General features: G+C 42.2%; 1 protein-coding gene and 1 long non-coding RNA gene across 2 annotated transcripts in view; one reads left to right on the forward strand and one right to left on the reverse strand.

Annotated features, from left to right (window-relative positions):
* The window catches only part of GLRA3 (glycine receptor alpha 3), a 670,994-nt gene that overhangs the window by 343,762 nt on the left and 300,979 nt on the right, over window positions 1–26,253 (reverse strand). The window lies entirely within an intron of this gene.
* LOC147728682 (uncharacterized) lies at window positions 5,050–25,325 on the forward strand. Its single transcript, XR_015309568.1, has 3 exons — window positions 5,050–5,117; window positions 5,241–5,272; window positions 25,214–25,325. It is a non-coding gene; the product is annotated as an uncharacterized LOC147728682 (long non-coding RNA).

The raw sequence follows: 26,253 nt of genomic DNA on the forward strand, positions 1-26,253 counted from the left end.
AAGGTGGGCAAGAGAGCAAGAAATAAGGAAGTTTGATGCATAAAAGTCTTGAACAAAGTACAGCAGCTGTGACATCTCCAACATGTTCCCTCTCAATAACTATACCCATTTGTTTTTGTTGTTGGAGAGTTTATTGGGTCCCTAGCACCCACCTTCAGATACATAGGTGTGTTATATTAATTAAGCACAGAATGGGCCCACCTGTCAAACAACGAAAGAAAATGCACTGTCTCTAGTGAAGGCCCCGTAGAATATACTTTACGACGCAGGCGGATGACTCACTTAGTCACCCCCTGTCATACTACAAAAGGGAACATTACACGACAAGCCTGTGCTTTGTCTGGGGATGGTTTGCATTAAAAGACTGATTGTTTTAAACTGATAACTATATTTTAGGGAAACCTGCCTGATAGTAGAGACAGGGGCAGGATTCTTCTCACAGCAATGTGCAAGGTGTGGCTATGCTCACTTGCATTGCCATTTGGAAGTGGGGGCTGTCACCCTCATGTCCCCAGATAGGTGGTTATCATTTTTAGTGCACCGAATTGCACCAAGGAGAGTTGCCAACTTGAATGGAGCAACAGCTTGGGGCTGATTGCAGCCACCCCTCTGTTTATTTGTTTGAATACATTATTTGCAGGCCTTATGCAGCACCGTCATCTGTAGTATAAACCTCTTTGAATTTTACAGTGAGTAACAAAAGCGAAGGGATTTACAGACACTATGTGGGCACCTCTTGCTAGTGTTACCAGTGAATGATTAAAATAATTTACTCTTCTGTAAGAATGGTGTCAGAAATGGGGGTCTATAGTTGATAACGGTTTGCACCTTTGTCCAAATAGGGACCCTTGCTTCTAGTCAGGAAAAGGGGGATACACTCCTAAAATAACCCCTGCTCACCCCCTTGGTAGCTTGGCACGAGCAGACAGGCTTATCTCAGAGGCAGTGTGTAAAGCATTTGTGAACACATACAGTATTACAGTATAAACACTACACCAGTTTAGAAAAATTAGTATCTTTATCTAAACAAGACCAGACGGCAAAAAACCACAATGCAGTATCAAAGATAAGGCTCTTCAATACTAGAAATAGTTCAGTTCAATGCAAGTTGTGAATGCGCCACTTTCCATCAAATTACCTTAGATGTGTCACGCAAAACAAACAAAAGGGCTGCAGGGAAGGTGATGAGTCAGTTCCTTGCTTCGGGGTAGGTGATGCATCGGTTCCATACTGCAGCGCAGGAGGTGATGCGTTGGTTTCTTACTGCATTCCAGTTACGATGGGACAAGATGCCGCTGTGATGTGTGTCAACGATCCGCTGTGATGAGAGAAAATGGCAGCTCAATGCGACGATCCGGAGGATGCGTGAACGTTGCAGCTACACGGCAGATGCTGCGACGTTTTTCTCGGCGATGCGTCAGGACCCGGTGTTGATGCGGCATGCTTCTTCTCTGTGGCTCTGCAATGTGTCGGGACCAGGTGCGGATGCAGCACACTTCTTCTCCATGACTCAGCAATGCATTGGGAATCGTGCGGATGCAACACGCTTCTACCTAGTTCCGTCGATCTTCCAGCTCCCAACAACAAACAGTCTCTAGAGGTCCTGAACAGCAGCAGATTCAGAAAAGGGGGTGGTGATGGACAGAGTATCTGAATTAAACAGAACACTCGTACTCAGTCAACAGATCAGGGCTTGATCCATCACCGTTTTTTAGCTCACTGCACCATCCCAGCTCAGAACCTGGCTACATGCAAATTAGTCAGTCCCTGGCCCAGTGCATCATGGGAACAGGGCAAACCAAACTACCAAGCCAGTTCTTATACTGGAAGGGAAACAAGCCTCCGGGGACCGGTTTCTGGCATTACAGCCGTCTTCGTCCCGGCTTGCTTGAATCCTGATGGTGCAGTGAGCAAGGGACTCATGTCTTAGCATACCCTTCCACGCTTATGTTGGACAAAACAATTCAGAAGAGGGGGTGGTGATGGACAGAGTATCTGAATTAAGCAGAACACTCATACCCAGTCAAGAGATCAGGGCTTGATCCATCCCCGTTTTTTAGCTCAGTGCACCATCCCAGCTCAGAACCTGACTACATGCAAATTAGTCTGTCCCTGGCCCAGTGCATCGTGGGAACAGGGCAGACCAAACTACCAAGCCAATTCTTATACTGGAAAGGAAACAAGCTTCCGGGGACCGGTTTCTGGCATTACAGCCGTCTTCGGCCCGGCTTGCTTGAATCCTGATGGTGCAGTGAGCAAGGGACTCACATCTGAGTATACCCTTCCACGCTTATGGTGACAAAACGATTCAGAAAAGGGGGTGGTGATGGAAATTTTTTTTGTAGTAAGTTGTATTATGTGTAGTGTCTGTGGCATTTATTGTTTTATTATTATGTGTTATGTAATTATATGGTTGTGGTAGAGGGGTGGTATTGGGGTAGAAAAGGGTAAAGGGTAGAGGGTTATAGCATTAGTGGAGGGGTAGAAGAGAGATAGTAGAGGGCTAGACTGGTATTAGAGGGCTAGAAGGGTAGTAAAGAGGTAGATGGGTATTAGATGGTTATAGGGTTAAATGTGTAGATTAGGGGTATAAGATGGGAAGAGCGATAGTAGAATGTTTGAGGAGGGGTAGTAGAGTGTTAGAGTGGTAGAGGGGTAGTAAAGGAGTAGATTTGTAGAAGATGTGTAGAAGTGGGGTAGTATAGGTGTAGAAGAGGGTTAGTGTAGGTTTTGAAGAGTGGTAGTAGAGGGGTAGTTGAATGTAGGTTGCCTACAAAAAACATGAATGTGTCCTTGTGCAAGGTAACTGCTGCTCATGTAAAGTGCCCCAATGCATCCGGATCGAGTTCACGCTATATAAAACTGCAAAAACAATTACATGCACTCTCATGATGTGCTTAAACAAAAAGAAAAAAAGTAGTTCCCTAGAAGTGAAAGAAGATGCTCTTGGTTCAAGAGAAGAAACCCATCAGCCCACCAGTCGGCGGAGCCTCATCAACTGGGTCTTCAAGAGAAGCACCAATTTGAAAGATGAATTGGTCCATACCAGACCAAAAAAGCTAATTCATGAAATCCCGTCCAAACTGTGGAACCTTCCGCCAGTGCAGGGACACTACCCCTGTGGTACCTGTTCGGTGTGCCCCCAGACGAAGAAGATAATGTCAGTCGACATCGGCACTGCACGTCCCTGGCAACTGAGACATCATACCAACTGCAATAGTGAGAGGGTTATCTATCAGATCACCTGTCCTTGTGCCCTCCGCTACATAGGGATGACTACAAGGAAAATTAAACTCAGGATACAAGAACACAAGAGCACCATTAGATGCAACAGACAAGTCACTCGGATGACATCTCACTTTCTAAGAATGAAACATTCTGCTGATGATTTGGAATGGCTGGTACTGGAACAGCCATTCATACCCCCACATGTGTCTGATATCTCACATTTCTTGCACATTAAAGAGCAGAAGTGGGTTTTCAGACTCAAATGTGACACAGAGGGTTTAAATGACGAAATCCCTTGGTTACAGCTTTAACTGAGTTTCATCACGAACATGACTGGGGTTATGAGTCATAATTCTCTTTTTCTTCTCTGTGTAAAAAGCATTTTTCTGTGTATATCTGTCATTCGAAAACGACAACTGTCCAGCATCAGTCTAAGAATGCATGGGTCTCTTTTAGGTTGCAATTATGTTGATTTCGATCTGATAAGCTGCATATATTCATATGCCTTCCGACATCAGCAGGCATCATGTAAGATACCAGATACTGATCTATGCAGGACCATCCGCCTGATGACCAACCAGTACACAGTTTCAGATCTGTCTGCCGCCTGTGCACTATTTTGTTTACCATCTTTTTGACATTTGAGAGACTGTTTTCTGATGTCAAGGTGGTCTCATAGCTAGATGCCTTATTAAACAGATGAACTTGTAAACAACGGAGGACATCGCTGAAATATATTAGAATACACGTATTTGTAACCTATAAATAGTAGTTTTGCAAACAATGAGAGTTTTTTCCAGAAACTGTCTTTCACTCGAAACATGCTGCATGTAAGTAACAGAACCAACGCCAATGTTTCTTAACCAATGTATTTATTTGGTGTGCTCCACTGTTTACATAAGAGCTGGAACGAACAAGGATTCTGTCAGATCGGCAGCGCTGCGGCTTCAGACGCTCCTCTCTGCACCTCTGCCCTCCTCCTCTTTCAGCAATAGAAAATTCTCAGGTGTTGACCGACATCCGTTCAACTTTGCTGACTACATTATATTTTTTGTTTGACATGACGCGCTCATTCAATGTGTGCGCTCAGGAGACATATGCATCAGACAGGGGGTTCTCAGCCCTTTGATTTTTTCACCAGTCAAGTCCGTAACATCATAGTTTCAGAGGCTCCCGGTTACACCGTTTGTTTTGTTTCCGGCGAAAATATTCGACCTATAGGAAACGACTCCGTCGCACCCTAGGTGCACACAGCGGAGACCGGAATCTGTTTTGTTTCCGGTTCCGCGATTGTTGTCCAATCATCATAGCGGTTTCAATTTAGACAGAACAACGTCTAACCTGCGAACGTAGGCAGTAATTTCACATTTACGAGCCTATTATAAGAGGGCTAATACGATAAGCAAGTTCCCAACTAGGTCCGCCATGTACTTTTTTAACCTCGAACTGCACGTAGCCTCACTACCTTCCCCTCGGCTCAGTTCCAGACCGAGGTAACGACGGACAGGTAAGTGAGTGCTGCGTGCAGTAGTCTTAGTATTCTTGATGGTACTACACCTTAGTTCTTATGACCTGGTTCTAGTTAGAAATAGGTTCATTTTGTGGAGAGGCGCTATACAAAACACATGGCAGCCACTCCTTGCAAAATTGAAAACAGGTTTTCTGAACAAAGGCTGCAAAGAACTAAAAGTTTGATAATGTATTTGGGAGTCTCCATTCAAAATTCCATCTACCTGCTTCTCTGCCCAGACTGCCTTCATTCCTTTGTTTCTCAGGTACATTAGTTAAATAGGAAATAAAAAAAAAAATCTTTTTTCTATTCAGTGCGTGGCCTCTTTGACTTGAGCGAGTGCCAGGCAAGGTGAGGCCGTTCCTCCCTACAGTGATGGGTGAGTGGATTTGATATATATGTGGACACATCTAGTACAATACAGTGAATGTACATGTCATGAAATCTTTGAAATTGATATTGTGCTATGCATATATTTTCTTGTTTTTGTCATGTCTCATAGGAGAGTTCCTGGATTAGAAGACCACACAATTGGTAGGTCTACACAATCTTTTGTTTTTATCACTGTTTGTGATAAATGTTGCAGTAGTGTACATCGTAGGTCCTGATGAAAGCCCGGATGGGCTGAAACATGTCGACCATTTTACATCTATAATAAATAGTTATATTTCTTAAATACTATATTCACTTTGCTTTTAGATATGCCGTTCTGATGGTCACTCCTATTAAACTTGTTCTCTAGACATCAAAACAGGCATTTTTAACATTTTGTCACCACTTTTGTTTCACAAACTTTTTTTTTGAGCACTGCAACCTACCCAATCAGCCTGTATGATACTCATCTTCTCTTTGAAAGGTTTTTTCTATATGATGATCCAATACTAGCCATCCTCACCAGATACACTGAGGGAATGACTAGTGGACATCATTCCTTTAAAAACCCAGATGATGAGGCTCCGCCGACTGGTGGGCTGATGGGTTTCTTCTCTTGAACCAAGAGCATCTTCTTTCTCTCCTATGTCACGAAAATAACCAATAGGTATTGATGAGTCTACATACCAAAAATAGGTAGTGATTCTCTTTCTATCAAGACCCTTGGTATCTTCTGTGTTGTTTCAAGTAGTTTAGTTGGGGGACAAGATACAAGTAGGTCTAAAAACTTCAACTCCCCTAGAACCCTCTTTTTCACATTTTTGTCTTTTGTTCCCTAGAAGTGAGCAGAGGAGTGAAAGGATAGAAGCCAGCCGAATCGGAGTAAAAGTAAAAAGGATACGTTCCAGGGGCGGGACAAACTAGGGCAACGAAATCTATCCATTAAGAAGCAAGCACATGACATTAACAATAAAGCCAGCCAGTGGTAAAGAATAGACAGTCTGTGAGCTAGACATGGGTTCAATGTTTCCTTCTGACTGCGGAACTGGTGGAAATGTGGTCATTCTACATTACTCTTCAAAGCAGAGTTCTGGACAAATTCCACCAATCGCCACAGGGACAAATTTTTTTCCCATGAGCCTCGAGAAAATGCAAGTTGGCGAGCACAAATGAGTTTGGCATTCAGTAGTGCAATTTACTAACGTGGGTGGTTGTGGACCGTCTCGGTCAGAGGGCTGCTTCTCAAATAGATTTACTGCAGCTCGAGTAGATTTTCTACTCGACAGCATCAAAATCAACTCGATTGATCACACACTCTCGTGCAACGCATGGTGCCGTTCATGCTGATTTTGCAGCACTGCTCGCCATAGCAGCACTAAATATCAGTGCGAGCTGCATAGTTTCTAGCAGAGCTCTGAAAAATCTCACCGAGTTTTTTATGTAACTCCACTAAATTTGATGGAGTGAAACTTACGGAACTCCGCCCAGCCCTACATACTCCCAGGCAGCTTGCGCTGTCTGTTTAACTCGCCCCAAAAAAGGGTTTATGAACCCAGCCCTCACCTGTGGTTCTTCACAGGGGTGGTGCTTGCACTCCAGGTACATGCAGATCTCAGTTCAGCAGAAAGAGAGCGAAAACTGAGGTGCAGGGAGTTTGGGGAGCCCAGGTGAGTGGATCAATGAACTAGCTACAAACTGGCTCCGGTGACCCTGAGAATTCTAAATATTGTGCCACTATTTGCTACAAATGCTTTTCGCAGCTTCCTTGACACAACGCTGTGATGTGCAACAGGCCTGGAACCCCCAAAGCGAATAAAGATCAGAGGTCAACCTGCTTTCGGCTCGTGGCCTCATCCACGCGGGGTGAAATGTGCACTTTACTCCAGGTCTTGGCATACATGTGTGTGGGAGACATCCAAGCAGCACCTCTCAAAAGTTACCTAGAGTTAACGCCAGAATTACTACTTTGGGGGAATTTAAGTCAGGACTCAGGGCCGGGAGGGCCCTGTTTATCCTCCAAGTGGCCAGTTTTGTTCTGAAAGTGAAGGCCTTCTGTGGGAGGCACGATGAGTCAGGGAGGGCACTGGGATCACAACCTGCACCGCCCACCCACTTAAATAGCCTTTCAAAGAAGAGCCGATTATCTGCTGTGCTCTTGTGTCCTCCCCACTTCTGCTTCTGACGTACAAAAGCGGAACTACTCGGGAAACCAATGAGAAATCTGTTTGTCCATCAAGGGAATATTCAGGCCTTTTGACTTTACTCAAAGTCTCTCAATTTTAAATGTTATGTTTTTCCTTATACTCTGCTGCAGTTCTTTTTTTTTTTTTACATAGCGCCAAGAAACTTTCGGGAATGTATTAAAACCACCGGCCACTTTTGTCGTACGAATGCTCACAACTGCCATAGTGCCATTATTTACCCAGGACCTCTCATGACTTCCGGGTGAAACGCTTCTCCGCTGACACCTCTCCCCCACCCCCCTGCCCTCCCCCAGCCTGGCAACAATCTGACTTGCAAACCTGCTAGAAAAAAAAATCCCCATTTGACAAGGCAGAATATTCGAAACCATCTTCTGTGGCAAAACTGGCGTAGGGAAAAAAAAGAACTCCCTTCCACCAACCATCTGCGCATTCGTCAAATGTATGCATGTGTGTCTGTGAACATGGGGTGAAAGCAAACACCACAGATTTATTGAGCACTCTGTGTACTATGAATATAGCGCTTCACATACCCACGTGCTCAGTGCAGATGAAAGCGCTTTATGCGTGCTCTGGTGCACCGCTACAGTGCGCGTGTTGGTGGTGTCTGTAGAAGGTTCACTTATACGGCCAATGCACACCAGCCTGTCTTGTGCTCTTGGTGTTGTGCAAAGAACCATCACGCGCCATACAGCATGTATGTGCCTGCAGGTGCACAGCCCGGCGTGTTTTTGCACAATACTTTCTATTTGTATAAATGCTGCAGGTACCATTGTTATGTACAGTGCTGTGCTGTGCCTCGTGCCACTGAAAACTTGAATGTCTAAGAGGAGCCTGTGCACTCGCGCTGCACCACAGGAGCGCGCATCTCACATAGCGCCTGGCCTGCGCTCGGCGCTGCGGTCCAATAGGACACATCCCAGATTCAGTTGTTTATACTTCTATCCCTTATCAATAAATATACGCACCTGTGGCTTGCGAGACGCTGTGAGTAAACGGCCAGCCGTACAGTGCTGCAACATCTCTAAAAGTGCAACAAGGATGTGCACAAGAGTTGTACAATCAACAGGCCCAAACTGCTTGAAGGTCAGGTGAATAGCACTTCAGCCAGGACGGAGCTGTGCAGAGCACCATCGCATCTCATTCTGTACACGCCTCATGTGTTTGGACCTGCGGGGAGTGTGCACAAGTATGAAAGTCACCTGGTTTAACTATGTGACTCACTCAATGTGTATAAGCATAGCGAGTCAACGTGGTTAAATGATGCGACTCCCACAATGTGCACAAGTATAAACAAGCTTTTTGTCTGATCTGGGTTAGTGCTTGTAGGTAAGCAAAGCCCTGCGTTAGATGACTGACATGTGTGCCTGAACAAGCCGTAGGGGTGCAATATTCTGTTCTAAAACTATAATGCACACTCACAGCTAATGAAGTCGTTGATCAAAACAGGCAATGCGGATTCAACATCGAAATCTCAACATACGCACATATTTAGGGGTGTAGTTTTCCATTATTAAAAAAAGACAACCGATACAGGTAGTGGTGCAGGACCACCTAGTGAACCGCTAGTGTATGAAAGCAACGTGGACAGTATAACAAATCGTGACAAACGCCAGAGTGCTAGGCATCGGTACTCATTTTAGAAAACAGTCTCTTGTTCAACAGGCATCAGTCACAGGATCAACAAGCAACAAACACGCGCGGCGGGGGGGAGAGGAGGGGGCGGGCGCGGTGATTCACCCGTGGAAGCGATAATTGCAGCCAGATGGTGGCGCGCTCCCACGAGTGAATCTCCGGACATGCTCGCGTTGCCATTGATGGCAATGGAACGCATGCACGTGCTTGGATGAAAAGCCTAAGCGATCGGAAAAAGTATTTTCCCTTGCAACGCATGCGCCTTGCGAAGGTCGAGACCTAAAAACAGGTACCAATTTACAATGGCACTTAGACTGTAACACATCATATTTCTTTTTTCTCACAGTCCATTCAATATTAATCAAAAGAGACAGTGTTAGAAAATGTTTCATTTCACACAAAATACATTGAATAGTAATATGGGGGAGAAACGAATAACAATTCACGCACTAACTTAGCATCCCAAAGACAAATAAAACATCAGGCTAACATAGCTCCTAAATGCCTCTGGAGTATAGAGATTTAACATTGACATGAATACTAATGACATGAATTGTGCATGAGCATTTGTAGCAACTGCTGAAGAAGAATGTACATAATAGATAGTGCATGACAGTATTGCTTAAGTTTTTTATTAGGACAGGCACATACTGGGGCCTTGTCATGCAAACAAAACATTCTGCAGAGATATGAACTGTAGAAACAACGGCCGGAAGTATAAAACGACATTGTGGTGATGATAAAATCAGTGAAATGGCGAATTACAATAAAAAGGATGCATGCATTTAGCACCCCTTCTACTTGGCAAGCCAGATTGCAATGTATCTATGGTTTGCAAGTTCAGTTTTGGTAGCAATCAATTAATCTTTCATGGGAGCCTAAAAGGGGTGGTAAAACATTCACAAAGTGGAAGCTGTCCACCAGGGACAGATTCCACTTTGTGAATTGTATTTTACGGCATTGGCAGGAGCAGCCAGTGCTCCAGATGAAAGCTATATTTCCTCTTCATGTCATTCATGAATGCTTAAAAAAATTTTGGGACGAAGACCATATCCCTTTAAGGGATAGGGGCAGCTGTAAAAAAGATGTTGACATTCAGGGAATGTGAATGCATCAATACAGATAGGACGTTCTTCACAGGCGTAAATCCTACTTTCACCGCCAATACAAAGGGAGTCGCAAAAGAATTCCTAACTCATATATTAATGAACTAAAAGCCGTTGTGACTCTCTGTGAAAGGGCATTGTGTTCTACAACTTATTAGTACATTAGTCGAGGTGCAGCATGACGGCAAGGTTCTAAATCAGTAGTGTTCAGAAACAATCTCACCTCAGTACATTTTGCCCATAATTTGTTTGATGTAAATGTAAAAGTGATCTAGTATCAGCTAATAAATCCGAGTTGTTCATGTTGTCTTAAGCATGCAATAAATATTGACGACCACGGAGCAGCCAAATCACATGAATAATATCCCACTTCAGGTTGTATTTCTTATTCTCTCACAGGATAATTAATAATGCATGATCTTTACATTTTTGCAGAGTTCATATTATATCCAAGTTCTGTTATATCCATCGCCGCCCTGTCGCATGTAGAGTTATCTTTTTACAGTTTCATTTATGTATAGCCATCCTCGTTTCTCAACATAATTATTCAGTACAATAGGTTGTATACTGGAAATTAAATCCTAACAGTTTGGGTTGCCCTAATCAGTAATCTAAAATTGAAACATATTAATTTGTCATTACCTATGAATACAGCACTGTTTCAGCCAGCAGTTTCCAGAATCAGTCATCTAAAATTGCAGCAGATTTAATTTGTCATTCGTCGGTTACAGTACTGTTTCAGCCAGCACATCAGTGCTATGCCCTTCATCAGGTCAACAAATAATAGAACACATAAGTTGTTACTAACTGTGTGTTTTTGATTCAGATATTACACTCTGGAGATTTACTACAAGAGATAGCCTTAGAAAATGCATAATTTCAATATCATAAAGTTATTTGTAAATTCCATTTTGCTATTGTTCGACAGGAGTGCACTAACATGTTTTAAAGATGGACTTCTTAAACATCTGGACTCCTCCACGCTACTATAACTTTTACTAGGTCTTCTGCTCCAATTGTATTCTACTCACCACTCCCTTTAAGGTGTCCGACACTCATGCCCTACCAAGAAAACTGGTTTGAAAATCCCCAGAGAGTAAATCAGCAACCACGCCTTCTACATTCTATTTAATTGGAATCTTAGTGAAATCCACAACACAATTACACTCCAAAATTGTGAAAAAGGAATGTCCTAATTAAATCTGTTACAGTGTTAGATTGTTCACTCTTAAAAGTCACACTATTAGGAGATAGTTTGACCAATAAAACCTCTATATCTCAAGACTCTTTGACACAATAGCCCGACTATGGACTAAGAAACATCCGCCTCCTAAGAGGAATAATACCCACCACATGCAATTCAACTACAAATGAGTTTATTTCGTATTCAAAGATCCTTGAAACCACATTCATTGTACAAACACACAACCTCATAGAAGAAAATAAGCAATAAAGCCAATACACAATATTAAAATAACATTTAACAGTACATGATATATATATATATATATATATATATATATATATATATATCTATCAATATACAAGTTCATCAGTAAGCTTAAAGTTCATTACCATATGATATAGTATGCAGGTAATCATATTAAAATGGAAGGATTTCAAGTGCAAATCTTTAGCAGCAACCGGATAATTGTGCCAGCAACCAGAGTGTGCCTATACCATTTTAAAAAAGTCATAATTATGATAAGCGCAAAACAGCATTTCAGTACAGGATTTCATAAATGTCCATTGTAATCATACTATAACATGGTTAGGCCTTAGTGCAAGGACCTTATTGTGGTTGATTCAAGAAGAGGATAATAACTTAGGTTCAATGATATAGATCTGCTCATCAGTGTCCGTCCTCCTTATACTCAATGCATGTTCCATTCTTATTATGCCTAGCAAACTGCACATAGGTTTAATCCACTTCATGTGAGGAGAAACATAGGGTTTGCAAAAGAAGAAGACATTAAGTAAGGCTTCCTTCTCTAAATTGCAAGTGGGGAATTAAGTACTAGTGCAATAATTTGACACCCAGCATATGACGAAACTGTTAATGGGTAGTGCACCATATATAAAACGCATAAACAGCTACTTGCTAAAAGGGCAAGTGATCTTATCTAAAAAAGTCTCAAACAATGGGACTGTTTTGACATCTAAAAAGCTGTCTGTGCAGCTTTCCTGGTTGCATTTTCTTTATTCCTCATCCCTTAGCAGGAATTTTAGATTATCTTCAAACATGGATCTTGAAATAGAGGCAGCATCACCAGGGAAATTTTCCTAAGAAGGCTAGATCAAGTTGAAATGTCGTTTTCTTAATAAAACGTAGGCAAGGAATTTTACAATATATATTTGGGTGCATTAGTTCAGCAAGAAGTAACCTATATGGGGCAATCTCTTCTATAGACAATAATATGTTAATATTATAATTATAAATATTATAATATGTAATTTAAAAGGGGAAAACACCCAACACATTAGTTGGTACATTTCCCTACACATACTTTTAACCAATACCCAGCTAACCACGGAATAAAGTTTTTTTGTTTGGAAAAGCTGTCTGGTATTTTTTAAACTCACTTTTTTGCACACTTTGTCACAAATAAAAACTCGCTCCGCAGTAACCTGGCGTCGCAGCACACCTGGGAGGCATTCGGTCTCTCCTGGTGGGCCCAATGATGAAGCATGTCACCACCCAGGGTGGTGAGTGAGGGCTTACAAGAAATCCCTGGGAAATTCCTATTCAGGTTGATTTGACTTTTCCTGTCTCTGTGCTGGACACTACTACTCCTGTTTGGGCACTCTTTTCTTGTTTTGTAATTACATCTGCAGAATAGGCCAAATTGCCCAATACTTTTATTCATAGGAATCACCAAGGACATTTGAAGAAGAGGAATAAGTTAAGAAACTTGAGATATTAAGAGCTTCACCTGTTCTCTGAGCTCCTTCAATTCCGATATTAAAGCATCAATCAACATCCTAATTGGTGGGCACCCCCTGTGGTATAATGTTACTAATTGGTTCTGGGTCATTATCAGTTATAGTAGCAAAGCGGTTCTCACAATGGAACTGAATATCAGGTGGAAATCTTGAGGAAGCAGAGTCACTCGCTGGCTCATTCTGTGGAGGTTCCTTCGGGGCACTCACATTACAGAAACTTGGAAGGAGAATGGGTTGACCTTCCAATAGCTTGCCCTCATTATTTTCCCTTTTCTTTTTTCAAACATTTTTAACAGGGGTTTCCTATTTCTTTCAGAATCGAGAGAAGTCTGAGTAGGTTTAAATATAGATTCAACCTCTTCTATTACATTTTTTATTACTTTCAAAGTTTTATCTCCAGAAGGCTTTTTAGTGTGCTTCTTGGAACAAGAAATCCTCTGGGGATGCTGCAAAGAAGATAAGTGCCTCCTGGCATGAATCAGGGCTGGGATGGCCTCCCATGCTGCTACGGAAACTGGGACATGTGCTCTTGTGGACTGCTGAGGCCAGAGTCTTTCTTGCACTGTGGGAGTGCTGCAAAGAAGATAAGCACCTCCTGGTCCTAATCGGGGCTGAGATGGCCTCTCCTGCCACTATGGGAGCTGGGAGATGTTGTTTTGTGGCCCGCTGAGCCCAGAGTCCTTCCCCCACCACTGAAGACCTGTTCTGAGAAGACATGTACCCTCACTATGAACTAAGAAACCAACACAAATAGATTCAGTGACTGCAGTAGGCAGGTGTATTCCTGTTTGATGAGTATATTGAAAAATGTCCATTTGAGTATGCTGCATATTGGCATTTATGTTTGCATCTGGGTTGCAGAATGAAAAAAAGAGTTACAGGACGGTTTCCCAAACCCACAAGAAGGTAGCATGCTTAATCATAGGGTAAGATCGCACTGCAAACCTTGTATTATTGTTCTATGCCAGGCTGAAGAACACCTTCTCATAGCCTACTATCCTGACCTCAGGGTGACCTAATAAAATTTGCCTGGCACACCTGAGAGCCAGTTTTAGCTCACATACACTTTTACTTCTCACCCACTCAACACACCCAGCTCATCTACAGGTTTTACAATTTCTCCATCACTTTACAAACAAAACATCCAGGAGCTCCTCTCTTGCTGAGAGGGGGGTTGTAGACCACACTGCAACCAGGTTTGCAGTGCGAGGAGGTTACCCTATGATGAAGCATGTCACCTTTGTGTGACTGAGGGAAACCATCCTGTAAAAGAGATACTCCAGCACTTATTCTTCATACTGAGACCCAGGGGCCTACTTTCTGTATTTCTAGTTGTGAGTCATATTCTGCTGGTCTTTAAAATCCCTTCTTGGAGTTCTAGAGACGGTTTAGTGAGTTACGGGAAAAAGCAGGGTTGGCAGTCAATCACATTATCCTTTTCCGCTCTGTTAGGGTTTCCAGAGAATCAGTTATTGTCTCTTACAGTTCTAACTTCTATCTCAGTCATCTTTTGGTGCACAATATATTGATCTTGCTCTCAGTATTTTGAGTGCACCAATTTCTGTATAGTAGAGAATATCCTATCTTCCATTGCCACTGAGTTGAAAGATCTGTGTTGTTTTTTATAAAGAGGATTTAATTCCATGTTTTTGTTGTGGCATGAACCATTTAAACTGATAACTAAACGGATATCAAATCTTTCATGAATGTCTCCAGAGTAAAATCCTGTGTTGTCATGGTTGGTTGATCCCAGGAGGCCTTCTGTAACTTGTCTGCAACATCGCCTCTGAAGAGCAATTGTCTGGCTGTCTTTGGTTGGGACATTAGGATGTCTGCCTTCCTAGTGGCCACTATTCTCTTTAATATTCACTATACCCCTAAATACTAATCTATAGCTACAAAATACAACTGAAATTCTTTTTTTTCATCATGAATTGCATGGTCATTCCACTGTGATGGGCTAGATATGGGAGTCAGCCCTTCACTTCTTTCTTAAATGCTCTGAAGAAAGGGTGACTGTTAGAAATTGGGGTCTCTGGTTGGCAGAGGTAGGTACCTGTGTCCAAGTAGGGACCCTTGCTTCTAGTCAGGGTAAGGGGGAAACACACTATAGTTAACTCCTGCTCACCCCCTCGGTAGCTTGGCACGAGCAGACAGGCTTTTCCCAAAGGCAACGTGCAAATTATTTGTACCAACACACACAGTAACACAGTGATAATATCACAAAAGGACACAACACCAGTTTAGAAACAAAATATATCTTTATCTAAACTAAACAAGACCAAAACGACAAAAATCCAACATACACAGTTAAAAATATGACTTTCAAAATGTTTCAAGAATTTGTACCAAGGTCACCTATAGATGCATGACTTTTACACAAAGTACCCGAGGTTGCGTCACAATTCACAAAGCTAAACAGTCGCAGAGTCGGAAATAAAGAGATGTGTTAACTCCTGAGACCTTGGGGAGGCGATGCAACAGTTCTGCTGGACGCAGAGGAAGAGTTGCGTTAAATTCGGTCTGTATGGGGAGTGGTGCGTCAATTCTTTATGACCGTCTGGTCCCCCAGCGATGCATTAGGAAAACTGGCCACACAGGTGTGATGTGTGGAAATCCGGAATGCGCCAGTGGTCGGTGCAGCAGCATCGAGTGGTGCTGCATCGGTGTTATTCATCCGTGTTACTTGATGCGTCAATTCTCGCAGCAGGGATAGGTGCTGCATCGTTTTTTGCAGCGGCATGGCAATGCATGGAAATTCTTCTCGCACCGCGGAGATGCGTCAGAAAAACAGCCGCAAGAAGAGGGATGCGTCGATTTTTTTCAGTTCTTTAAGTTTCTTCTTTCTTTCAGCTCCCAAGCAGCAGCAAGAACCTCCAGAGGTCTAAAGCTGGCTAAGGCACTTCTTGGCAGGTCACAACTCAAAACAGCAGAGTTCAGGGGAGCTGGGGGTGAAGTTGTTGTGTCCCTGATACTTCAGAACAGGAGGCCAGCACACAAAGGCCCTTGGAGACATCCTTCAAGCAGTGGACACAGCAAATAGCAAAGTCTGTCTCCTTTCCGTGGCAGAAACAGCAACTGCAGGCCAACCCCACACAGCACACAGAAAAGGGGCAGTACTTCTCCTCAGTATCTCCAGCTCTTCTCCTTGGCAAAGGGTCCTCTTGAATTTCAGGGATGATCTGAAGTTCTGGGGTCTGGTCTACAATAGTTATACTACAACATCCTTTGTTCTCTGGTGGCAGAGATGCCATGTGCTAAGTCAAAACCTGTTTTTTCCTCTCTGGTGCAGCTTTCTGGCAGGAGGTGAAGACAGAACTGTGGAAGGCAGCCCAGGCCCATTAAAGTGGAAGGAACTCTCCTCCCCTACTTTACATGCAACCCAGGTCTATTCATCCCAGCCCTGATTCATTAAGACTCTCTGGAGCCACTGCACATCCCCAGCCCCTGTCACTCCAAAGCCAGACAGTCAATACACATCTGAGCAGAGGCACACAATATGGATAAGCAAGAAAATACCTATTTTCTGAAGGTTGTATTTTCAAACACAGAGTGTGAAACTCCCCCTCACTAAAAGATGCATTTTAACATTCTGAGTTCAGGCATACTAAACTATATTTTCTTACCTTGTTCCCAGGGGAAGTTATACTTATGAGATGTTATAAGCAAACTACCCATTCTACCCTATGGGAACAGGTAGCTGTGCAATTGTGAAGAAACAAAATTTGTAGTAGTTCCCTATCAGGACATGCCACATAAACCAGGGCATGTCCTGCTTTTCACATACACCACACCCTGCCCATAGGGGTACTTTGGGCCTCCCTTAGGTGTGACTAATATGTAATAAAAGGGAAATTTAGGGCCTGGCAAGTGGGTGCTTGTTTATGTCAGTCCCTCTGCAGCACTCATTGTGACTTAGCAGATAGGGCTCCACTCTTAGTGTACTTTGAATAAATTAATATTGGTTTGTATTCTCTACTGTCTGACCAACCCTTCATTTGGTACGGAAGGCTGAGAAGTGGTCGTGAGTGACCCGGGTGACCCTAATCAGGCCCTTCCTTCATTTTGCCATTACGGTGACAGTGCAAACATGACAGCAGGCCTATAATTTTAGCCAGTTTAATCATTCCTGTTAAATATTAATAAGTCACTCCTAAGTAGGCCTTATTACACAGAAGGCAGGGTGTATGGGATTTGAAAGCATGACATGTAAACACTTGATGCTGCACATGACCATGCAGTGGGAAAAAACCTGAAATCTGTTTTCACTGTAGCAAGGCAATCAATGTGCTAGGAAAGCACAGGGATACAATATTAGATTTAGTAATGTTATCTACAAATAGGAAATCCCTGCAAATTTCATTCTTGGACTTTTTGAAATATTTATAACCAGGGCAATACACTGGTGAAGTTGGATTTATAATGAATATTTTGGAAAATGTTTAGAAAGTTAGCTCGTTCCTGCCTATAGCCCATGGAGACCTATTGGGCTGGGCAGCTGACACCTAGCTGCTGAATAGCCCCCTTGATAAGGTGTGAACTAGTTACCAGTGCACGCTAAAATGCTATTAGCTGTGAGAAGGTGTTATCTCTTCTTGACCGGATGCCCTGTTTTCTGGGTCCAGGAAGTAGAATAACTTCAGAAACACCTCCACTGTCATAAGCAAATGTTAGCTGACACCAGGCCTGCCTCTTTCCTTTGTCCTCCCTTCCAGGCAGGCACCAATCTCAGAGGGAGGGGAGCTTCCATGTTGGTATTAGCTGGGACTGTTTGCCACAGGGCATACATGAAATGCTGCAAATTGAGTAAGCTTAGCCCTGGTAACTTTTACCGCATTGGTTAGGAAAGCCAGGAGTTTCCATCAGCAACAGGCTAGAGTCAGGACATCCCCAATCCCAATGCCCTCCTCTGGACACTTGTCAGACCTGTGATTAACAGAAAAGGATTGGGCCTGCAGTCTGGTACCTGAGATAATTCCCGTCCTAATTTCCCTTTTGTACCTACGACAAAGACTTGGACTCCAATGGTCATAAGGCTATCTCCTGTTCAATCTACAGGCAGACAACACGCTACAAGCAGGCCTTTTCGGCTACTGCTTAAATGACCAGTCACTGGATCTGCCAAGGACCCTACTACTGGCATGTGCTTCAGTGAGTCTTGGTCACCAAGTGCTGTTCCTAAAGTCCTGGACCCATGGCTGATGTCAAAGTGTATTCCTCCTGTCATCTCCAAAAACCTGAAGCTTTGAAACGCTTTGGCTCCAACAAAGATGTGTTTTCTTTGGCCAAAGATTCAGGTTGCTACCCAGTACAGCTTTTCCACATCACAAACTCCTTTTCAGCAGGGTTTCATGGAGATGGAATACAGCCTTCTGAATCCCTGTTGGGCTACATCCTGCACCCTTGTTGCACTGAAAAAATCAAAAGCAGCATAAAAATTTAACTATGTCCAAATTTCTCCACATGGTGCTTTCCCTCCAAAAGTCAACAACTTCTCTGGGACCTTTTCCAATGTGTAACCTGCTGCCTTGCGCCACTGAAGATTTTTTCAATTTCCATTTCAGAGATTAAGACCCTGATTTTGATGTTGGCAGGTAGCCCATCTGTCCATCGGGGCAATAGAGAACATTACTCCACCACCCTGATGGAGGTAGCACCCATCAAAATGAGAAAGGACTGCCAAGCAGGTGGTCATTTCTTGTTCTGGCAGTTCCTATCAATGCTTTGTGAAGTTTGCTGCACTTCTCCGTCAACAGGATGAAGCCCTGCACGAAACTGTTTTATTTTGTATTTTTAAAAAGGAAAGAGTCCCCTCACCATTAGAGTCCTCACTGATAGCGAGGGGAGCATTTAGTAGTTTTCACTGCCCCTTACTGCTAAGGTTTTCCTGGTGGTGACAGGTAGTGAAAACGGATTGGTGTCACTACAACGCAGGCTATTACAACGCCTGCTGTTACAACGCGATTTTTACATCGCATACCACTACAACGCATAGAGCTTTTAGGCGCTGGATAGTGAATTATTTAATTTACTATTCCAACACCAGTCCCCGTGGATAGTAGGGAAGGTGTTGGATAGTAAATTAAATATATTCCCTATCCTAGAGCGCCCCCCAGCGCAATGCGTTGTAATGGTTTGCGTTGCAATGGTTGCGATGTAATGGTAGTACGTTGTAATAAATGCGTTGTAAGTGATGTTCCCCGTGAAAACTGCCCTCTAATTCCGCCCATCTAAATTAGGTGGGTTAAATTACAGATTTGCCTCTGATGGACTTTAATGTACAGACCTGTCAGAGGGATTTAATCACGGTAGAGATGGAATAGTCTCCACTGTGATTAAACAAAAGGACCATCCACATCTTAATTTGTAAGGCAGACCATACTCTTGGCATCAAGGATACGCCATCATCATGAACTAACCAGACCCTAAATCCAAAGGTAAAACAGCTAACTGGGTTGAACCTGGATTTTCTATCTGACCAGTTCTCAATCTAAGTGGCCTTAACCTGCACCTAGGGACCAGTTAGGCACAATCAGATGACTGCATTTGGCCCGTAAAGTTTTTGGGAGATATTTTTAGAGGTAAATTTTTAAAATGCATAACTCGTGTTTCCTTTATTAGCTTTTTGATGTTTTGTTGTCATTTTAATATAATAAAATATTTTCTATTTTTATAAATTGGTTTGTAATTATGTTTGTGTTGTGTTTTGACTTTGTAACTGTTTGGTTCTCCATAAATATGTTACACATTGCCTCTAAGCCTGTCTGCCCTGTGCCATAGCTACCAGAGGGTTGCTCACTGGTTTATGTGTTTCACCATAACAAGGGTTGTGATTATTACTTAAAGTGGGTATTCACACCCCTTAACTAAACTGAAATTCCTCACAAGGATTACGCCGGAAGAGTTGTGACAGACTGTTGATCAGAGACTCTTTATATTTTCATTTATTTATTTAATGTATTAATACTGCAAGGACCTAGCCTTATACAGATTGGAGAGTGATTTATAGTGAACAGGATATACAACAGAACTGCAGTTTGGAAGTACTGACAGGATAAGTCCAAAGAAAGGCCAGAATGAAAGGATGAAGGTAGGCTGAAGATGAAGACTTCTGTGAAGGTAAAAGCTAGATATACAAAGGTTTTTAGAAAGTTTACAGGCGCATTTTGAAAAAGGTGGTATTTTTCCTAAACACGAGTAGGGACTTGTTAGATCTTAATTATTTGTTTAAGTCTTCTTTGCCTTAGGGATCTCTCTAATGCAACACAGGATTAGGTCCTAGTATTACTCTCACTTCCTGATAAAAGCTATTTATATTTTAAGCAGCTGGAGAATCCAAGGGGAATGGCATCATGTATTGAACTGTAATCTGGTCTCCAAGGGTTGCCAGGTGAGGTCTCTCAAGCTAGAGATTATCTGGTTTGATCTTCCAAACTCACTAGTCATGCCATTGTATAAAACATGGTTTTGACAAGAGCTAAATTATTGGGTAGACTTGTGATAATAGCATTGCCCTTCGTCTAAGTGAGAGAAGACTGTTGCCTTTACTGCTTCCTCATGCTATGCCTGCTCCAAAAGATCTTCAAGTGGATCCCCATCCAGTGCCGAAAGATGGTCACCCATGCACTCAGAAGCAGCAGAATCAACTACAGTAATGCACTCTACACCGGCATCACCCGGAAGCTCCTCAAGAAACTGCAAAGCATCCAGAACACCTCCGCCAGACTCATCATCAACATCCCCCTCTGCAGCCAAATCACCAGCCACCTGAGGGGGACCTCCACTGGCTCCAAGTCAACGTAAGGATCACTTTCAAGCTCCTCACACACACCTACAAAGCCCTACACAACATGGGAACTGCAAACCTCAAACAATGCCTCTCACTCCATGCACCCACCAGAGACTTCTGCTCTGCTCAACTGGCCCTAGCCACCATCCCAAGTGTCCACAAGACCACGGCCGGAGAAAGATCCTTCTCCTACTTCACCGCAAAGACCAGGAACACCCTGCCTCTCCCCCAAGGCAATCATCATCACTCCTCCAATTCAGGAGGATCTTAAGACCTGGCTCTTCGACTCAACCACAGTGCCTAGCAACAGATCTGCAGTCAGTGCCCTGATACCCTTATGGCTGAGTAATCGCACTCTACTAGCAGCATGGCTTCAGTTTGTTTAGAAGATGGACCTGGATTTCTGTTCCTTTTCTCAGTTTAATATAATATGCAGAGATGGAACTTTTTCGATCTTTTATTAAACCTAGGGATTTTGCTGTGTGAACCAAAGGTAAAGAGAATCCAAAATCTTTTTGGGTGCACAGCCCTTAATGTACATTTGGAGGGTTTGTTAATATATGGAGAAGTGGGAATACTATTTTTCCAGGATTTAATTTGTGAGAAATAACTCACCTAGCTTAGTAGGTTTCCAAGAATGTTTTTATCATCTCAATTGTGGTATTAAGTGGAGAGAAATGGTCAAAGGCTATGTATGAGTGTGATGCTTTAGTGCAAAGTTAAAATTGCAAACGGGTCCATTGTGGCCTAAGATCTCAAGATATTTACCTACGGGTTTTCTCAGTGTAGAAGACACTGAGTAAGTTGTCTGCTGGTTTGTGATGTTGATCATGAGGCATCATCAACAACACATTGGTAAGTGTTCTCATTTGTGTGTTAGTGATAAATAATTGGTACAGTTGTATCATTTAAGGGTGAAATCCCACTGGTCATGGTTTCATTGTGGTGAAAGAGTATAGAAAGTTTACTTACCTTGTGAGTACTGATATCCTTAAGTGGAGTAGACAGTTTTTTTCTTGCTTGCATTGTATTGCAATTCGGGAGAAATTGTGAAGGAGGGTGAGCTTCTGCCAGGAGTGAGTTTGATGTCACAGTGTGTTACGCTGTGATTGGTCAGTTTGTGTAAAGTAGTGCTGGGATTGGTAACTACGTCCTAAGAGTCGGCTTTCATTGGTTGAGGATGCCGACCAGGAGAACTGTTGGAGAATAGTATTTCTTGGATTTACAGAAATAGTGAATACAGATCTCAATAAAGATTTCATTTTTCCAGTCATTACAGACATTTGTAAGAAAGATGAGACTACGTTTGCCATAACGAAGGTAGAGGTACCAACCGAGGGTATTCCAGGAAACAGTGTCATGACAGACAAAGAATTACACCTTTGTCTTTTGGTTTGGTTTTAAGTATACTCTTACTGAGAAGGATGAAGAATTACAGTTCCCTTGTTATGGGATATTTAATTTGAGGATTTTAGAAAAAGTAAATATACAAAATAAAAAAGCCTGTTAAACCCACAGTTCTTAAGGCTTTTCATACCTGGGAGAACATTGTGCAAGAGAAAGATAGAGAGAAATACCAAGGAATGTGTAGGAGATCTATGGATTATTATGCAGAAGCTAGATGGCTTGCACAACAGAAATGTGGAGAGCAGATATAATACAGGGGACATGATTGTAACCGGTATTGAAAGTGGTTGGTGAAGTAGGGGACAAGAGAAAGGATAACAAGAAGCATTTACAGACAACATTGATAAAGAGAGATAAGAGAGTGACATAGATGACAAACTTTTGAGTGACTTTATTTATAATAAATTGCCGGATAGAGACACGATGCAAATGAGTACACCTGAGGGACCGAATGCTCCCTTAATGCCTGAAATACCAAAGGAACCAATGCCTATTTATCCTGTGAGAGGGAGAACAGAAATGTCAGCTCCGATAAATCTGAATTATTCAAATACTCCAGCTGCCTTCACTGTACCTGTTACCATTGGAGCTATTGTACCCCTTAACTAGTCAGATAAATATGATTCACAGTTTGACTGTACCTACTGGATTAAACACAGTACATTGAAGCTCTTCAGATTTGACTGTAAAGTCACTAAATCACACACCAATAGATCCGATTCTGACGTATCATGCTGCTGCTGCGGACACATGTTGAAGTGATGCATGGGATGGTGAAGAGGTTTCCACATTTTTCTTGTTTCAAACCCAGTCGACTTCCTCGTGTGAATTTTTATACTTTTCTATGACTGTGCCAATGGTTATTTCAGTTCGAATAAATGAGTGCAAATTTTTACTAATGGATGCTTACATTTAAATAATACAGGATTGCAATCAGGGACCCCTCCCCAAGAACTTTAAGAATGGCTTAAAGGGTACATTAACCCCAATAATCAGAATTCTGCAGTGGTTCCAGTTTCACTTCCAGATTCAACTATAAATACAGTTCCATCTCAACCTTTAGTTTGTAGTCAAGTCAATACTTCAGATTTTGATGCAGGTCCAAGTTAAGCTCAAAGTTCAATTCAGACAATTACACCGCTCATGGATGTGACCTGATTAAATGTTGAATTAGAAGAAATGATTCGGGAAATATTTCGTCCATCAAGATTAGAGACCTGCCAAGATGATAAACTTTTGTTTCTATATAAAAATGTTATGTGATGAGCAAATGTAACTTATTAGGGATTTTATGAATTGGCTCAGGAATATGGTATAGATGTTCGAAATGTAAAGATTTTGCGAAAATCTAGCAGGATGGACTTTTCTGACAAAGCCGTTGAAAACATGAGAGCACCAGCAAATAAATTACAGATAAAAGAGCTGATGGAACTAATTAGAAAATGGGAAGAAAGAGAAATGTGAGAAGACCGATGGTCGAAAAAGAAGGAAAGAAGCGAGCTAGAGTGCAGTCACCACATGATCTTTCTGGTGGTGGAATAAGGGAAGTACAATTACTATCTATAAGAAAAGTACCTAGAGAAAGTTATGTCCATGTACCATGCAGTAGACAGGATATGATGTAATTTACAATTATCCTAAATTGAGAGAAAAGTCGTCAGTGGAATGGTACAGGCAAGTTAAACAATTTGTAAAAATTTCAAAGGTTTTGAGAATTTCTCTGAATGCTTGATTTGAAATTGTTGTTCTAGTAGATTTGTGGGCTGAATGTAAGATTAGTATGGATTGGCCAAAGGGAGAATCAGTAAGGGGTCCTAGAACAAGTTCACCATCTCCAGAAGTAAGGAGAAATTACCAAAATGTGATAACCCACCTAAAGACAGAAATATCCCTGAATGAAATTGATTAGTTGCAGATTGACAGGCTGAATCAAGAACTGAAAGAATCAGTACATGGCTTTTATGATAGCTTAGCACAGGTTTTCAAACAGTATAGTGGATCAGACTCTATTGCTGAGAAAGATGTGGGACAATTTGTTTACCTAGATGTTATGGGTTTGAGACCTGAGATTTCTAACATGAATGAACAACAAATACTCTGTTGGCAGAGTAACTCAGTGGATGGAATTTTGAGTTTTGCAAAATTTGGGGAGATGATATTCGCTTGAGACACAATAAACTCAAAGAGAAATTGCCCAGATAAAAGCAATGCAGAAAGGAAAGAATCAGATGAGTTTTAAGAACACAGACAGACACAGAGAGGTTACAATCAGCCGCTCATGATGCAGGGTGTTAATGGGTTTTAACAGCATTATCTCCCGTTGCGAGGTAGAGGTTGTGTTAATCCCGTGGATCCTAGAACAGGTATTAGGGTTTTGCTTTTGAAAAAGACAAGTGCTTGGCTTGTGTGCTGCAAGCTTGCACATTGGTAACATGAGTGTTAGTCTGTTTTGAATAATATTGGAAACCAGATCCAGAACGTGTCTTATGCACAGTCTCGAGGGAACAATATGGGACAGACTCAGCAGATGCAAGGATAGAGAATGCAGAATTCTAATGTCTTAGAGCAAAGGCAAATCCCCCAAGCTCCTATGCAACAACAGAATGTTCATATACAAAGGCAAAACGAAAATCAAAATTCTTACCAAAATCAGAATGTAGCACAGCAATATTTTATTAAATTAAATGACAGTGACCAGGACCCATTAGCATGATGGTGCCTGAGCGGGGAGGAGGGCTGCGTGCTTGGCACAGCTCTAGAGGTAGACCAAAGTGGTACGGACAGCAGAGGATCCAAACTCACCCTTCTTAGGAGAACGTATCCAAGTTAGAGGAGTTACTAACAAAAAGTTGTCTACACCAGTTTCAGAACCAGTGACAGTTAAAAAAGTGACAACACAAATCCTGTGAATCTGCTTGGATGGGATTTAACTTGTAAATTGACTTGTTCAATTTATTGCACACCCAGAGGAATTGAATGCCATACAAATGATTAAGATGTTGTTTTCAAACTTTCCCAACAGAAGTCAGACAATGGGGATGTATCCTCTCCTGATGAGTGAAGATTTGCCTATTGGATTTAGAGACACTGTGCTGCCTGAAGTCTAGGACTTTACAGGTAAAGTTATATTAGACTAATCAAAGGTGTCGACCCAGTCTGAATCACGATTATACCAAATGCAGAGTTTCTGAGAATCCTGTCATAAAATGTGTTTACAGATGCTATTGCCAGAATTACTCCTAGGATTGACTAAAAGCTTGAGCGAAGAACCTGAAAGGGATAAGGGGGAGTCCATGTAATTCTCCTATCATGAATTTGCAGAAGACACATTGCAAGTATTGCATTGTGCAGGATTTGCCCAAGTTGTGTTGTCCTGTGGTACCAAATCAAGTTGTTGTTTTAGTTCAGAGTGCATGTGAAGCCAAATGCTTCTCAGTCATTCACTTGTGCCAGGCCTTCTTTTCGATTCCATTGCTTGAAGACAGCCAATTTTCATTCACTTTCAGTTTCAACATTCATGTTTTGCCATGGTGCCAAGTCCCACAGGGATATACAGGAAGCCCCTCAATATTAAATCAGATACTCAAAGGAATCTTGAATCTCTTAAAATGCTGAATCACTCAGTGTTGGTTCAATATGTTGATGATCTATAGGTGGCATTAACTACGAGAGAAGCTTGCAAAACTGACTTAATTGTCTTGTTGAATCACCTCTCAGAAAATGGACATAAAGTATCCCCATCAAGTTATAGTTTTGCAAAACTGAAGTCCTGCACTTATGACATCGCATTGCGAAAGGAGCGATGAAAGTGTGTTAGGAGAGAATCTCAGTAATTCACAACATGAATCTTTTAACTACCCAAAAGGAAGCCCTCGCATTCCTTAGGAATTGTGGTCCATTGCAAGCAGTGGATTCTAAGTGTTTCCTTGACAGCAAAGCCACTTCAGAGGTTGACACACGTGTCATATCAGGTACCCCGGGATGGCAATTGTATGACTGCCTTCACAGAGTTGTGAATTACATTGCGCGCTGCAACGCAAATGGCGTTGCAGCGCGTGCAAT

The sequence above is a fragment of the Lissotriton vulgaris genome, chromosome 3_1, assembly GCF_964263255.1.
Source record: "Lissotriton vulgaris chromosome 3_1, aLisVul1.2, whole genome shotgun sequence".
Taxonomy (NCBI): domain Eukaryota; kingdom Metazoa; phylum Chordata; class Amphibia; order Caudata; family Salamandridae; genus Lissotriton; species Lissotriton vulgaris.